Raw genomic sequence first — 17,738 nt, 5'->3', positions numbered from 1 at the left:
TAGTGTAACATGACCTGGGATTGCAACTGGAATTTTAATTACGAGAGTGTTAACATTTTCCTGTATGCAGATTGGATAGAAACAGGACTTTTCAACTACCTAGGGACACTGGTGGAGGAGGTGACAGAATTCTTACCATCTCCACACATTCTTCAGCAGTTTTTAGCCTCCTTTGAAGAGCAAGGAAAAGGGGGAGGAAAAGGAAGTAGAATATCCATTTCTCAAATTTCTTATTAAGTCTGTGTTTGGTCCTGTTCCTCTTTGAAGGTCCTAAGTGAGATTAATATCTGACATTGTTAGGAGGGAGGAAAGGGAGATACACCAGAGTTGGTGAGACAGCCCAGAAAAAAAAGCAGAATGTCAGCCTTCAGCTTGAAAGGAAAATAGAGTAACTTCTATTCCATGCATCCATCCCATATGCCACTTCAGCAGAGTCACTTTCCCCCTACCTTTTATCCCTATCACTTTTGTATGTTTATAATTAGTCCAATAAAAATTTTTCTTTGGAAAAAAGAATGTTACCAATGGAAGAATTCTCAATCTCTTCTTTTGGAGTTGGCTTGAATCAAACTGTTCAGATAGCGCTCATCTGGCTGATGATAGTTATTTCTGTCTCATTTGCAAATGGAAATGGTTATGATGACTCTGATTGGCAGGATATACACATGTTCTTGTCTTTATAACAATGAGGCTGTCTTTGCCCTCAGTCATCCTCACATTCTCTCCAGGTCCCTCCTAAGTCCTATGTCAAATCTTGTCTGAAATTAAGCAATCTGTTGAGAGTAGGAATTATAGATCTTCTAAGGGGTCTCTGTGGGGACTGAAGCTTAAATACTTTTATCCCATTTGGCTAGTGTTCTGAAGTGGACTCAGCCACACTGTTCGTGTCAAGGATATGTGTTCCAGCAGTCCTTATGGCTACTAAGTTGTGTACCCAGGTACATGAGAACTGAAGTATTTATAGTTTCATAGAGGAGATCTATGGCCTCCTAGTTTCTGGTGCATAAAACATTGCAATGTATGTATTTCATATCTGATTTTAATGCTAAATGCCTCAGATTTTAAAGTCCATAATATTAATACAATTTGAGAAAGCTGTTAGAGTCCTGTTGTGCATTATATTCGTATGAGATTTTAAATGATAAAAAATATTTTCTTGGTGCTTGAAAACATGTTTTCTGTCCTGTTTGAGCTTTTCTCCTCTCCATCCCGTCCACAAAAAAAAAACAGAGCTGACAGAAACCAACTGTGCTCTTATGTAAAGGTGAAAGAAATAGGGCTGCTTCTCAGGGAATAAATGTTTCTTTGATTTCCTTTTCTTTTTCAATTGGTTGCCATTAATTTTAAACTTTCTTGGCATTTTCTAGGCAATAAGAAGAGGGAAGGGAAGGGCCTCTGGAGGGGAATTCTGGCCCTTTCTGCAAAGTATTCACAACCGGTTGTCCATTTTGAAACACAGCCTGCCTGCATACCAAGAGATCTCCACAATCTTTCGCATTCTAAGACAATTGACAGTTTGTCCAAATGCAGGAAATGAGGGTCATGGCAATTTCCATGAGGGGCATAGTTAATGTGATTCTGGTCACTCCTGATGCTACAGGAAAATACCAAGTTTTGTGCAAAAAAAAAAAAAAAATCAGCTTAAAGTACACACCTGTATCACCAAGAAAAGAAAGCCCCCATTCTCTTTTGGGAGACCTAGAATTCTCTGATGGTTACCCCATTCTTAGTGGATGCTGGCTTCAAGCTCCTCATTGACATACATTTAAAAGATACATTGTGATGCTCATGGCATTTTTTTCTGGGCCAGGAATTAAAGTGAGGAGAATGTTCGTACAAAGAAAATTATTTATTAGGAAATAGCATGTTGTAAACAAATTATTTTAGAAAGGCTATTTAATTTTTTTTTATTTTGATAAAAGGCAACTCTAATTCTAAAACTTGGAGATATTTGAGGATTTCTGCTTCATGTAGAAACTACAGGACCTCATGGGAATCTTTTACTTGTGGGTTTGTTATTTTTCTGTGGATTCTTCTTTCTTGATTGAATATACCTGTGCCAATATTTGCTGTGCATTCATCAAATGTTGATGAATAGTGTATTAATTAGGATTAGGTTCAGCTGCTAGTAATAGGGAAAAAAAAAGATGTCAGTGGTTGAAGAAAAAAAATATGCTTATTTCTTTCTGACATGAAACTGTTCTTGAAAATGAAGGCCAAGACTGGTATGGAAGCTCTGTTTCCAGAACAACCTTCCATCTCATCACTCCAACACCTCTAGAATAGAATTTTCAGTCTCATGCCCTGCTATAGCATTGGTGATGCAGTCTGCAAGACAGAGAAAAGGTGAAGAAGAGAACAAAGGAGAGACACCTGTCTTCCTCTCTCAAGAGAGAGGCAGGTAGCCACCCTTCATTGCTGGGAAGCTGTGAATTACAATCTTTAATTCTATGAATTATGGGTGAAGGTTAAATTAATATGGAAAATGGAAGAACAGACATTGAAGTGTTACTAGAATTCTCTTTTAAAAGCCATTTCCCTTGGAAAGACACATAAACATAACCAAGGGGATGTAGTGCTCCCCCACCCTTATTTCTTTAAGATATACTTTGGAAAACACTAGAAGTACCAAATTTTCCTGGGATTAGCCAGATACAAATGCAAAGCATGTCATTATTCAGTTTGTTTAATGGCAGTGTAAAATTTCTAAAAGTCATCAAGAGGAACGAGAAAAAGCCAAAGAACATTGTGAGCTCTTTAGTGTTAACTCAACCAATGAGTTTTATTTTACCAGATTGATGTTCTGAAACCTCACCTAAATATGTTTGTTTATATTAGGACTTACTATGATTGTGTAGCTTTGGGAGCAAAATGTGCTGTCTTCTTCAGTAGTTGAACATTTTGACCATAGTGATTTGTGTTTATTGATGGTAACTTGTGATTATTTGAAAATTATACCAGCATCATTTTTCTTTGTCTCTTCTTTGTAATGTCACAGTACCTATGTCTATTTTTATCCCTATGTTTTTTTTTTCCAACAGCATATGGTTCAGTCTCTTTCACAGTTAATTCAAGTTCTTTTTCCATTTTGGATAATCTGGGAAAAAGTTATCTGTAGTACTACTTGGTCAAGAGAAACAGCCATGCAATAGCAGTAGGATAATCAGGACCATGGACAGCAACAAACACCACCTCCTGCCTACTGTAACCCCCATTCCCCACATTCTGACTAAAGCTTTATGTCTGTAAGTGTTGTATCAGCCTGAGTTAGTGGAAATTTGACTGAAAGAGTCTGGAAGGGGAGAACTCTGGGGGAAGAAGTCAGGAGGGTCGCACATAGTTCCTTACCTACTCCCCTTATCCTATCTCACCAGCACCCCTACCTTGCCAACTAGAGAAATATCTCTCCTCCACTGTCTCTCATCCCTTAATGATTTATTTCTAACTTCTAACTCTAATACCAGACCATGAAAAATATTTTCCACTCAAATTTTTTTCATAATTTTTTCAGACCAAATTTCTTCAACATTTGGCATCTTATTAGCTTAAACTTTGTTTTCAATTTCAGTGACTATATGAGGCATAATTCAAATTATTTGATAAATTGCCAGGATTAATTAAGAGAAATGCCTAGACTCTGGAGTCATTGGGTCCTGTTTGTTGTTGCTCAATTCAGATGCAACTTGTTCTAATGGTTCTGATTCATTCCTTCTTCTTCACACTTATTTTTTTATACATTGACACTAGAGTCCAAGTTTTTATTTTGTAGATAATTTATTTAAAATCTAAGAAAATTTGTATAATAAGCTCTGTCAAAGGGAAGATTAGCCAAAGATTTGGGAATGAATTCCTTGTTTCTTGACCACAGATTCACCACTACACTAATCTGTTCTCATAGATCCCTCCTTTGAGGCAGGAACATTAATGTAATACAAGATGACTGAAGGACATACAGTTTATGGTATGCTTAAAAATATCTAGCTCAACTATCTTTCAGATTGTAATTTTAGACTTCTGCAACATATCAAAGCTTTTACTCTGTCTCTTACTCTTCCACTTTGCTCATTTTCTTTGAAAGTAAAACTCTTGAGCATCACATACTGTCTATTCTGAATGGGCAACCTCTTCTATCTGCTTGGGCTTAACAGTTGGATTCTGATTAACACTGATCCAATTGCATCCATGAAACTGAGAGCTCTCCTTCATTTGCTGAGCCCCTTTTAAAGAGTCACCTCTGTATTCTTAGATGCTCACATTGGCTGATGGTGACCTGCAACAATATGTGACTATGTATGCTTACCTCTACTCTAAAATGGATCTAATAGATAGCTGTAAATTTTCCACTTTGGAAAATCCCCATATGGAGAACTGGCAAGACTCTGGGGTCAGCATGATTTCAAAAATAAAATTCAAGAGCATTTTAAACACAGTACAATTTCATTTAAAAGATTCAATGCAATATGTCCTGTGAGTGGTTTGTTTTCTTATTTGACCCTTATTTGTGTTGTTTTCCTCCTCTTACCAAGGGCCATGTCTAACTACATCCACCCACACTTTATAAGAATGCTGAGTTGCCATACAGGAGTTTTACCTCACACTGGGGAGATATTAGTTGATAAGATCCACCTTGCTCAGATTTATTGCTTTAGCATATTTCATGCTAAAAATATTTTTTTTCTACCATCTGCTAAGATTAGCACTCTAGTGGTATAATAAATTTACTCACCCTGTTTCTCTGATGTAGTTTGGAACCAACTTTATACTTTATTCGGCCTAATTGAAAATAGGATAAGATAAATGATGCACTTTGAATTTTTCACTCAGACATACCATTGTTCATTACTTCAACAGAGGATGAACACATCTGATTGTAATTTTAGTGGTTCAGTAAAACAAAAGTTCCCATGGCAAAAATTCAGCATTAGCTATTGTTATCGTCTAGTAGAGACTTGTAAAAATATTTAAGATTGTGGTTCCCTCAAATGAAATATTGTTTTTCATTTAAATATCAAAACCGGTGGCCATCTTTCTAAAACATGCTATGAAAAGAGCTGTAATTCAGTGGAAATATAAAACTTGATATTCATTTACATCTGAGGCTCAAACTGAAGACCAAATTTAGAATTTGATATATTCTTGGCTTATTGGGAAATTTTGAATTTTCTTTTCTCATTCAGTCTTCTACTTGGGTTTGAGTTGTTTTAATCACATTGAAAGAGAAGAAAGAATATTTAAGGTGATTATTTTTGTATCAGGTTATTATAGATTCATACCCCACAGTACTCTCTTCCAAATTTAATCCTGGGCTTGACTGTAAGACTTGTTTGCCCAAGAAGACACCAATAAATGTGATACAGGCAGAAGTTTTAAAGGGCTTGCAGATTAGGACTTGAAATAAAATTGCCATGTTAGGAAACTCGGGTCAGCTTGCTGGACAGAGTTGGCTCAGCTGACATAATCAACACAGGAGCAGTGAATAAGGCCAGCTTAGGTCACCCAGCCTTATTGAGTAATCAGATGACCATATCTGTTTGACCCTTGGCAAGGTGAGTAGAATAATTCCCCAGCTGTGCTCTAATTGTTGACCTATAGAATGATGAATAAATAAAATTTTTCTTTTTTAAATTGTGGTGAAATACAAAATTGCCTTTATGTTCATCTATGTATTTCTGATGTTGTTTTTCATGCAACAATAAATAACCAGTAAGAATACATAAAACTCTCTCTATTGCCAACTAACACAGAACTTTGGGATCAGGAGAGAATAATGGAGAGATTAAAGATAAGGTTGAAGTTTTGGCTTTTTATTTCCTTGCAGCTCTGATATTAGTGACCCATAGAGTCAAGATGCAATAGACAGAGATGGTTAGAGTTTGTTTCTAGTATATAGTTCACAGGTGATGGGAGGTCTTGGCCTTACCCGAAGTGAGCTGTCTTCTGAGGGGCTACTGGGTCTTTCCCAAAGTCCTCTATAGGGTGGTAGATTTTAAATCAAATTAATAATGCAGCTAGAATACTGTTTTTTTAAAGAAATGATTTACTCCCCAATTTTTAACCTGAACTTTCTCTATATTCTCAGACACCCTAAAAAGGAAAACCACAGACTGTAATGGAAGAAATTCCTCTATCCAGTCCTGTTTCCCAAACATAGCCATCATCCTAATGTAGAAAGAACAATTAAACAATTAGTATGTTGTGTAAAATTATTAAAAATAAATTAAATCTAGGTAATTAAACTTTTTCTCTTACCACTGACAGTCTGGTAACAAGATGGCAGGAATCTTTAATATGCGTTTCTAAGCATGGGCGTATTCAGTGTGAAGAGGAGGTTTCCTTCCTGTTTCATCAGAAATGATGTATTTAGGTGCCAGGAGGTGTAATTTTATATTGTGATCTGAATTTGAATCTTGAATATGCAGCTCCTGTTGCCATGATCCTCTGGCCTGAGTCGATTCGGAGATGCCTCTGAAATGTCACAAAGCTTGGTGAATCCCTCTCTCCTTCCCTTCCTTGGTGTCTTCCTCCTTCTTTCTTTCTTCCTGTTTTCATGCCTTCTTTCTTTTTCATAGGGATTCACAGCTGGGAGAGGAGGGAGGTATGTGTTTATTAGCATGTTATCATCCACTTGATGTTTCTGATTTTCTCAGTTGTTAAAAATTGAAGCAAATTCTTTAGCCTTCCTATGCCTTCTCTTCCTTATCTCCTTCAATTTGGGACACCTCTGTTGAAGTGAGATAGGAGACCAAACGCTGGCATTTGTTTCTAAACTCATCATCTCCTGGTGGTCAAGAATCTGACCCTAGTGTCTGCACGGGTTGTATTCTAATCCACACATAATATTTTCTAGGAGTCTGACATTGGGCCAGCTAATTAGTTTTTTTGAGGCTCAGTCTCCCATGTGTTAAATAAGATTAATAATTATTCGTACTTTAAGTGGTGGTTGAAATGATTAAGTGATCTTATATATGTCACATGAATGGTATGTAAGTAGTGCTTACAAACAATGAGGATATCGTTTATCATTTCATTTAATAGAACATGCTCAGCTATATTCTGATATTTTATGCAACTACCTACTCTTCCCGCTTAGGACCAATAGGTATAACATGACCAAGATAAGTTTAAAGGCCATGTCCATGTATTGGCACAGATCTTTCTGGTGGCTAAAATTGAGCTTGTGGCCAAAGATGCAATCACTCTAACATCTTGATCTCACCTGTTAATAGGCGCTGTCGGTACTTTCTACATATAACTGCTTAAAAATGAAAAGCAGAAGAAACAACATTTGGAATTCTTATGACATGTTATAGTTAAAGAAGTCACTAGAGATGATCAGTCCAACTACTAATTTTTAAACTTGTGCTGTCCGGTATAGTAACACCTAGCCACATGTGACTATTTAGCACTTAGAATATGGTTTATCTGAATTGAAATATGCTATAAATGTAAAATCTACCCCGGCTTTTGAAGTCTTAGAATGAAAAGTAAACATAAAATATTGCATCAATAATTTTGTATTGATTACATGTTGAAATAATACTGTTTTGGATTTATTAGATGAAGCAATAAGCCAGGCACAGGGAGGCAAGATGTTAATCCCAACTTCTAGGGAGACCGAGGCAAGAGAAACACAAGTTCAAGGACAGTCTCAGCAACTTGGCAAGACCACCTCTCAAAATAAAAAATAAAAAGGGCTGGGGAAGTAGCTCAGTGGTAGAGTGCCCTTGATTTCAATTTCTAGTATCAAAAAATTTTGAAAAAAGATATTAAAAGTAATTTTGTCTTTAAATTTTTAAAAATGTTGCTACTAAAAATTTTAAAGTTACCACATGGGCTCACATTTGTGGCACATCATGCTTTAATTGAGCAGCATTGATTAAAAAAAAAAAAGTGAATTGGGCACAGGGACTTGGTCAAGATAACTCCGCTCTCACTAACAGAACACGCTTTGATCCCAGATCATAGCGTTTCTCTTAACATGCAACCTTCTTCTGCTGAGAATATTTTATTTGGGGGATTGTAGAAGTGGGTTGCATAAAACTGAGGTTCCTTTGGAAAACCCTGACAGTACCTCCTACATGACTGCTGTGCTTCTCTCTCTCTCCTTGCCTCTCTCCCTCTTTTATTGTACTGTCTTGGAGACTGTGCTGCTGTTATCCATTTCTTGCGTCAGTTACAGAAATTGGTATTGTATCTAAAACAATTGCTGTTATTAACAGGTTAAGCTGCTGGGATGTTAAAATAAAGGCTGCCCAGCTTTAGTGCATTTTGTTGTAATCATCTCCCAGATGCCTTGTCGGAAATCAATTCAAGTTCAAAACTGGCTGGAATTGGGAGGTCAAGGCTTTGGCAGACTAAATATTTTATCTTCTGCTCATGTCTGGAGCTTTTAAAGATGTGGACTGGGGGCTCTTTTCTCATACCCCATCTGGACAAAGATGATTGGCTTTGCCATTTTGCCCAGGTTAGGACAAGGTTAAAATCAATTATAATCAATTATTAAGAGTCTTCTGTGGCCACATTGCTTAAAAGGGGATTTTAAAAGTTTCTCAGTTCTGAGACATGCATATCTTAGTTGCTGCTGGAGATGTAGTTATTTTAGAATGTCAAATATGGATGTTATCAGCATCAGGAGTAAATACACACAATTTCTGCCTCCTATTTCCTTGATACCTGTGTTTCAGGACAATGAGAAAAGCCTTTAAAAAAACTGAGATAGTCATCATCGCTGCACCAAATTGAAAAATCTTGTTACTTTCTTATATGTGTTAGACAACTAGAGCAATTTATAATTTGGTCACATTGTTAAATTATTTCCTAGGAATTTATTGAGATGCTCTCTGCAGTTCTTTTGTGAAGGTTTGCAGTATAGTTACACATGTGACTGCTCAATCCAAGGTAGGTTCAAAGAATCATAGATTTCTAATTCCATAGTAATATTGAGACAAGCTAGATTCAGCCCTACATTTTATACTAAGAAAACTAAGGCTTAAGAGAATTTAATGACTCCCCTGTATTTCTTACAGCTATCCAAAAGCAGACTTGTATCACCTAGTTTCTAAAAACATGTGAGGCCCCTGAATATCCAAATGAATCTTTTTTCTTTTCTATAGTATTTTCATACACTAATAATTTTCTTCACAATAATTTGAGAAGGAAACCTATTCATACAAAATGAATATCATTCTCAACCTTAAACCAAGACATGAACTCAACAGACAATATCATTTCAAAGTGTTCTCCAAAGATGGCTTAGCTTTATCTTTTGTCTCATATTCTGTGAATGGAAATCCCACAAATTTTAAGATTTCATCAGAACCCCTTAACTGAATGTTCAAAACTCTGCCAGAAAAAAATCCCATTTTATTCACTGACTATACTGAAGGAGATAGCTAGCAAATAGAACCAGAATTTCTCTATGGACATGTCCAATACCAGCTATTGAGTGAAGAGTGTGGACCATGTGCTTTGTCTAGGAGGGGCACATCATTACCCAACGTTGAAACATTCTCATATCAAGCTTCTCATCTTTGTAATGTACTGAAACTAAAAAAAAAACTCAATATTTCTAATTTGAGGAAAGGAAACATTGAATTTGGGGAAAAATTTTTGAATTTTAACACTTTTGCTCCTCTTTCTATCAGCAAAATGAAATCCTTTATTCTGATTACTTTCTGTTTCCCAGGTTATGTTGGCAATAGAACTAAGGTATGAAATATATGAAACATTGATGAATTAAAATTAGAGGCACAAGTGTAGTAATGATAGAGAAATCAATGGAACACTACCTAGTGATCAGCAAGTACATGACTTGACCCAGAGAGACTTGGTTCTATCTGGTTCTACCATGGCTAATTGTTTGGCCATGGACATGTTACTTGTATTCTTCACTTTCAAACTCTTCATGTGAAAAATTGGGGAAAAATATATATGTATTCATATATTTCTCCCTCTCTATATTTATATATTCCAATTTCTACACATCATTTTTTTTCTTTTATATCTGTATTTATACATATGGGATAGAACTGCTTCAAGGTCTGTTCAGATCAAAAGTTCCAGATAAGTTTCTCATCTTGTTTTATTTCACAGCAACACACTTCTTATGATCAAACCCTTCAGGCCTTTCTCTATGTTGAAAGACCACGTTATTCACTTTGACCATTGGTTGGATTTTAAGAATAGTTTATTGCATGTTGCAGGAAATCTGATTCTAATATTACTACAGGCTAATTAATTGGTAGAATTCTTACTCTTTCTTTGTGCATTCCATCTAAGTTTCTGACATATTGTATTACAACAAGATTTCAAAACCTCTGACATCCAGTGGGCAGCATAATGCCATGGTTAAACAATATAAGGGTGTAGAATAAGTGGACTAAAGCTTTGCCACTTAGAGGCTAAGCCTCAGGCATGTCTGGTTACCAACATAAGCCCCTGGTTCTTCAGCTATAAAACAGGGAGAATGGTATGCACTTTTTAATATTATTTGTGGTATTTATATTAATGCAGTCAAATAAAAGTACTATCAGAATGATTGGTACATGATAAGAGAAACTTAGGTAGCAACTACTTTCTTAATTTTTAAATTTTGTGTATTTATCCAAATTGTAAAATGTGGTATTTATTTCAGGGCAGTGAGAAAATATTTAAATATTATCCAATCACAGTGTCCACAAATATTGATTGATAGATAACTTACATGTGCCAGAGACTGGGCTACAGCTGGGTGGAGATTAAAGAAGGAATGGGAGGGCATTGGTGGGTGCAGTGAGAGAGAAAAAGTAAAGAATCAATTTCAGTAAATTACATGATCACGTCATTGCTCATCGATTCCTATTGGGTTTGGTAGCTGTCGTGGCTCGCCTCACTGTAGCTATGAGTTCAGAAGACCAGGCTTTTGGAATCTGTTGATTCTGCATACATATGCTTTGTTTTGAGGTTGTGGAGACCTTTTGCCCATTGTTTACATAGCTCCTCCATTCAAACATCTCAAGCATTTGAAATTGGCTCCGAAACCTAGTGTGTAACTTCCTAGCTGAGAAGACAGAGTAAAAATGTACTCTACCTGCTGCACTGTTGATAAAGAAGCCTGAGAAAACCATCCTCCATTTTCCAAGGTACCCTGTGATGTCCTGTCCTCTATTTCCTGGCCGGGGTATAGTTTCTTTTTAATTGATTTTGCATCTGCTAAGACGAACATTGAGCATTTGCAGTATGTTTGCCATCTGTTGCCAAGTACCAGCCACCCAACACCAGCAGGCCTGCCACCCTTGCATTCACCACCAGCATCCTCCCTTCTATTTGGATCTACTGGCTTAGTACCAGACATGGAAGCATACGAAGGAGTAAAGGAGAATGAATAACCTTGTTTAATTTTCTTGGAGCAGAAAGTGTTTTGTAGGAGAGTACCCCAGAGGTCCCCTATTTCCTTTGCCTTTGTGAAAGGAACACCCTATACTTTAAATAATGATTCATATGGTATGCACCATATTCAAAGAGTAAACGCAGAGATGAAAGCTTCTATTTATTCTGTATAGTGAAAATAGAAATCTGGAAACAGCATCTGCTTCTCATTTAAATGTATTTTTTTCTAATTATTTAGATGTATAGAGGCATCAAGCCAGGTTTCAATCAACAACAAAGGTCTTGTGCTATCCAAACAAACCTCCTTCCTGAAGCCACTGGTCCTAACACTTAAAATGGCTTAAAGACCTCAAGGTGACTTTTAATGCAAAGTGTTTGTAAAGTCTGGGTCATGAACAAAGATATATGTGCTTTTAAAAATCAAGTATGAAAATGTAGAGAAATATTGCTAAAAAAGTATTACCTGATCCCTAAAAATACCAGATACTTTGGTTCAGATTCACATTACTTTTTAGAAAATAAACCCTGGAACCATGACTTCTGTCTCTCGTTTTCAACAGAGAAGAATGAAGATGCTTTGTGCTTCGGATGATTGGGTTATATGGATTAGTTACTAGGAGCACATGGAAGAATGCACTCCCCAAATATCAACTCAGATAATGATGGTGCCCCAATTTCATGACTCACAAACATACGAGTCCGAAAGAAATGAACTTTTTTTTATTTTTAAATACCGGGACTATTTACAATAGATATGCTGAGACTGAGAAGAGAAAGGAATTACACATTTTGAGGAAGAGGGTCCCTGAGAACCAAGAAGCCTTCTGAACAGCCAGATATGGAGCCCAGCCTCTGGGGGAGGCTTGGAGCTTCCCAGGGACCTACTCTGCAAGATGGCTTTGCAGCATAGAGGAGGATGGAAGCAAAGGAGAGCCAAATGCAGGAAAGAGAGCACTGGCCTCTCTTAGCTTCAGAACAGGGTTTGCAAGGCTGTGTTAGGAAAGGAACCTGGCTCTGCTTCTGTAACCTCCTCTTCACGAAGCCATGCCTTTTGGTGTCCCGTTTTCCTCTCTTCTTAAATGCTACTCTGTACAGTTCTGACCTCAGATTCACTTAGGATGAGTATGATCTCTGTCTCCTAATTATTCTCCTTAACAACTTCTGGATAATTAAGACCAGAGGCTGAAAGGAGGTTGATTTGGGGGAAAGTTTATTTTCTATGGTTTTTTTCAGATAATTTTTCAGTATTTTATCTAGATGAAAATTAAAGAGTTAAAAAGAAAACTCCTCGCCCCCGGGGCTTGCTCACCATACCTATTTTTGTCTTGTGTTACTTGCGCTCTAACCTACTACACTTATGACCCTCTCTGATATATGATAATTGAATTTAGGGCGAGAGTTTATGTTCTTATTTTTTTTATGCTTTATAACCTGTCTAATTTCAAAAAGGATTTGAGGCAGCAAGAGTAAATGGCACTGGGAGTTACATGGATATTTTTACTCTGCATTTGGCCCATATTCTTTTAGGCTGCATACATTTCCATAACTCTGAACAAGGATCATATTTGGATGACCTTTTGTCCAGGGTAGAATTCACAGAATTGCAGAGTGGAAAATGAATTCCTCAGTATTTACAAATTCACCAGAGGCCTATCTGAATGAATTAAATATTTCTGCCTAGTTTGGGTAATGCTTCTGCTAATTATATTGTTTTGTACTTAAGAAAGATATGTTTCCTGTTTCTGGAGGCGGAGGAGATAAGTAGATTTAAAGTGTCTTCTGGATTACTGTGTGACTTTAGGCAAATCACTGACCACTCTGAGCCCCAGATCCCATGTTAAATTGGAATAATAAATCAACAACGTCTTTATTATAAGGTCCTTGTGAGGATCAAATGAGATAATGTACATGTAAGGCTTAGTAAACAATAAGTTGCTATGTATTATGCAGTCAGTGTGGGTGAATGCTTTATTTACTTTAATCTCAGCTTCATACAGTGAGAGAGACCAGGCCCTAGCTCTCTGGGATGCTCTAGGAAAAGTGCCTCATTGTGTTTGGGCTTTATTTATTGAATGCATTTGAATGAGCGATCATTCTAAGAGCAGAGAGTCATTCAATTTGATTTCACAATGGGGTGATGGGTGAGGCTGAAACTACATTCTCAAATGCATTATCCAGAACACAGGAAACAAAACCACTTTTTAAAAGTGACTCATCTTTAATATCTCATAGCAGTTTTGAAATCCTTCATTCATTCATTTTTATAGCAAACTCTTAATTGAGAATGTCATAAACCGCTTTGCAGAGAGAGGCGATCATGACCTGGGAAATTAAGTGGAGTAATTTACAAATAGGCTTTTGTCTGGCTGGAGGTTTCAGCTTATTCAGGATTTGCCTGTAGGTTATCTTAGCAGCACATGCTCCCTTTACCCACCCCAGTGGCTGTATGTATTCCCTGTGCCCAAATATCTCTTAAAAAAGAAAAGCAGTTTTCCATATGTTGATTCTCCAGATCATCATTAGAAAGACTTTTTGACCCTTTTATTTTCAAAAACAACCCTACCACGTTTGCCTTTCAGGATCCTTTATCTTCTCACCTGGTCTGTCTACTGTCTGTCCAACTTTCTTCCCTTGTGGGCCGTAGGAGGGTATAGTGCATAAATGATCATTGGGCCCTGCCAGCCTTCTCCACGAAACCAGCCTTTATCCAGGTCCAGAGTGAGTTCCTTTCTTCATTTCTTGACAACTCAGTCTCTGTAATTATGCACTTTAAAATATGTATTATTTTACCCTTCTTTAAAAAACCATTTTGTCCCTTCTCCCCGCCCTGACTATATTCCAAGCCACATGAAGAATGACGACCTCTGTGGCAGAAGAACTTAAGATGTTAGCCTCATGCTGCTGTTTGCTGGTCGCAGCACCTGAGACACCTGGGGATGATAATTACTTCATGGGTTTACCGAAAGGGATAAAAGAGGCGTTTTATATCAAGCCTTCCAAAGAAAAGTGAACTCTTGGTGAGGCCAGAACCCTTTTGTTGACAAGCATCTGTGCTAGGAATTTTACCATCTGACATTCTTTCCCTAACTCACAGCTCACAATTGTGTATCGCATCTCCACTCACACAAGGAGTATGGAAAAGGCTGAGCCAAACCCTGTTAACAGAACAGGCCCCTGAAGGGCTATAATATTGCTCAGTAGTAATATCATCCCTATGCATTTTATCTTGTACATGAAATCTGGGCTAATTATCATTTTCTCATATAGTACATTTTAGACCATTGTGTTTCTGTGTCCCTGCCTAGTTCATTAAGCAGGGTTTTACAGCTCCTCCAGTAACAGGATTGCTATTGACACTTTCATTAGACCCATAATTCAAATGCTTGTCTGCCTTCCAAATGGAAGCCTCTGAGTCCAGAACCACAATCTGGCCACCGACCGTATGTTGGCTTTTAGAACTGTCATAAACTCATCATCACATTCAAGTTCTTGAAGGGTCAAAATCTGCTTTCTTGGTGAACTGTCTCCATCCAACAAACAGTCAACGTGTTCTCCAAGAATAGTCAGCCAAGTTTTCTCTGTTGCTCTCTGAAAACTCTTCCAGACAGTTCTCAGTGTATAGTGTAACTATAGCACAAATAATTATTGTCCGTGTTTAAATATTAGTTCTCTGCTTCATTCATCCATTTATTCTATTTTTTCCCCCACCATGGAAGGCCAAATATTGCTGTAGCTATTGAATGTTAATTAAGATGGTCCCTGCCTTGGACTATCTTATGATCTAATAGATGTGTATAGAAATCACTATTCAATTAGATGGAATATAAAAATTTTCACTACTGGGTTTCTCGCAATGGAAAAAAAGCTGTGATTATAGATTTCTGTGCTCCCACTAATGGCTATTGTCTTCTCCCCAATAGTTTGAATGGAACTAGCCTCAACTATTTACAGATATAAGTATATGTAGATATATGAAATACATAAAATGTATCACAGAACGTAAGCAGATGCAGTTCCCAGAAAAAAATTTCATGAGCCAATAGAGAAGGTAGGGGTATATCAGATACGGCATTTCCCTACCTTCAGGAAAAGTCTTCATGTTATTGGTAATATTGGGGTTTTCTAACAAGGTTCAAGAAAAGGGTCAATGTAAATATCTGATTTAAGCAACAATAAACATTCTTAGGAGTTCCTACTAGACATAAGAAATTTCTGTTCTTAAGATTTTTGCAGTAATAGATATCTTAGGCCCTAGTGAAAAAGCAGTTAAGATTAGCAGACCATATAGCATCAGTGTGCAGTTGAGGTTTTTATTCTTTTAATTTTTAAAAAATATTTTTTTAGGTGTAGATGGAACACAATGCCTTTATTTATTTATTTTTATGTGGTGCTGAGGATCGAACCCAGGGCCTCGCACATGCTAGGCAAGTGCTCTACCGCTGGGCTACAACCCCAGCCCTGAGGTTCTTATTCTTTACAAAGGCTTTTCAACTATTTAATTGAACGTACAATTGTAGACTGTGTAAATCATACAGTTAATTATGTTTTATTTAAAAAGCTGCTAACTGGCTATTTTGCTTTTGCTTTCTGGCCAGTCAGATTACAGAGGAAAAAAAAATCTTTTAGGGTAGTTTCACTGTCCCAATGTCTATGCCTTTAAGAAGAAAAGAAAGAGGGGAAGAAATGGAAAAAGACAAAAGTGTAGTCTTGTATTATTTATTCAAGTCTTTTTGTGGGTCTTGACCTCGTCTGACCACACACATTGGATTACCTACTTCATTTGGTTTTTTCCAAATGGATTCCTGAATCAGAAAGGTCCTCTGGTGGAATGGACTCAGACCATTAAGCAGAGGAAGGTGTGAGGCTGGACTCCACTGCTGATTGGGGTAATGTGGCTTCATTTTGCAATAATACTGCTGTGCTGTTGGAAAATGACTTCAGCATTTTTCCCCACTGCATTTCATCCTACTGCCTATGCCTTCATAAACATGTCCAATTGTGTGATGGAGGTCAACGACAGTGTAGGGTTTAGAAATTGTTGCTTGGAAATCACACTCACTTAAATACCTGAATCTGTCCATCAGCCGTGCCATAGCTTATTCCAAGCCTGTGCAGAAGAGTGATTTGCAATCTCCTTGCTTTTCATTTCAAGTAGCATCACTCACTTTAAGCCAGATATTCAGGCCTCTTCAGCAGCCTCCAGGGTGAAGGACACATAAGAAGAAGCTTATCGAATCTTTTTCAACTGTGGCGGGCTGCATCTCCTCTTGCCTCAAACTCAGTACATCTTTCTTTGGTATTTCATTTTTTAAAAAAATCACACATTCTTCCTTCCATGTGACAAATAATGGGGATTTTGCCACATACTTTCACGATCCAGATGGCTCTTTTGTGGTTCTATACATTTAATTGATCACTGTCCATGTGGAAAACTGGGCCAGAATGTCTGGGGTGGAAGGAGAGGACATGTTTATTTATGTTAGTTATTTCCCTTTGAATTATCTTCTCTCATCTTTTATATAAACTCAGGCCACATAACTATATTCTTTTTTTTTTCTTCTCACTCACAGGTACTTATCAATTTGGGCTTCTTCCAGGAACTGAAAACCGATTACAAATATGAAACAGATTTCACTATCTGGATTTGAACTTACATTAAAAAAAATAACAAGCTCCTCAAAATAATTGAAAAAGACCCTCACCAAAGAGTAGCTGCAATGTGAATGGGAGGAGATCAAGGAAGTAAGAGGTAAATTTTGAATGAAAACATCTTTGTTTTATGACGGATCCATAGAAAATATTCTTCCAGGCTAAGGGTAACATTCTTTCTTAGTAAAGGTCAGGGAATGGAAGATCTTTCTAATCAGAAAAAAAACCTAGCTGATCCATTCTCTTTTTTTGTTAGGTTGGTGTATCTAGTATTTAATTGTAGAGACATTAGATGTTTTTTCTCAAAGCATTACTTCAGAGGAGCAGGCTTACTTAGGAATAGGAACATCTTCCACCAAAACACTATGGGAACATCAGACAATTTCTTGTGCTCCAAAAGTTTTGATGCATCATCTTGAAAATCAGTTCTCAGAATGACAAGAGACCAATTAAGGGGCAAAGGGTAATAAAGCTCTCAAACCCTATTTATCTTGGTATGGGGGAGGATTGGGGTGGGCTTCCCAGAATATAAAAAGGTCAAAAAGGTAGATAGACACCTGCCATTTTAACTTTTGCCAGTGTGAGAATTGGGAAGGGAAACACACACACACACACACACACACACACACATAATGGTCTCAGTCTTTCTTCTGGCCTATGACACATTTTTCTGGACTTACCTATTCTATTCTATTAGGAAGGGTCTATGAGTTGCCATTTTC

The 17,738-nt window shown here is 37.2% G+C and overlaps 1 long non-coding RNA gene across 1 annotated transcript in view; it reads left to right on the top strand.

Moving 5' to 3' along the window:
• Positions 1–17,468, top strand: part of LOC125617163 — a 188,752-nt gene extending 171,284 nt beyond the window's left edge. The window contains exon 4 of the long non-coding RNA XR_007348060.1: positions 16,938–17,468. This is a non-coding gene — a long non-coding RNA (uncharacterized LOC125617163). The remainder of the gene's footprint in view (positions 1–16,937) is intronic.
• The last annotated feature ends 270 nt before the right edge of the window (positions 17,469–17,738 follow it).

This window comes from Marmota marmota, unplaced genomic scaffold (assembly GCF_001458135.2).
Source record: "Marmota marmota marmota unplaced genomic scaffold, marMar, whole genome shotgun sequence".
NCBI lineage: Eukaryota > Metazoa > Chordata > Mammalia > Rodentia > Sciuridae > Marmota > Marmota marmota.
This window is presented reverse-complemented; position numbering and strand designations above follow the sequence as displayed.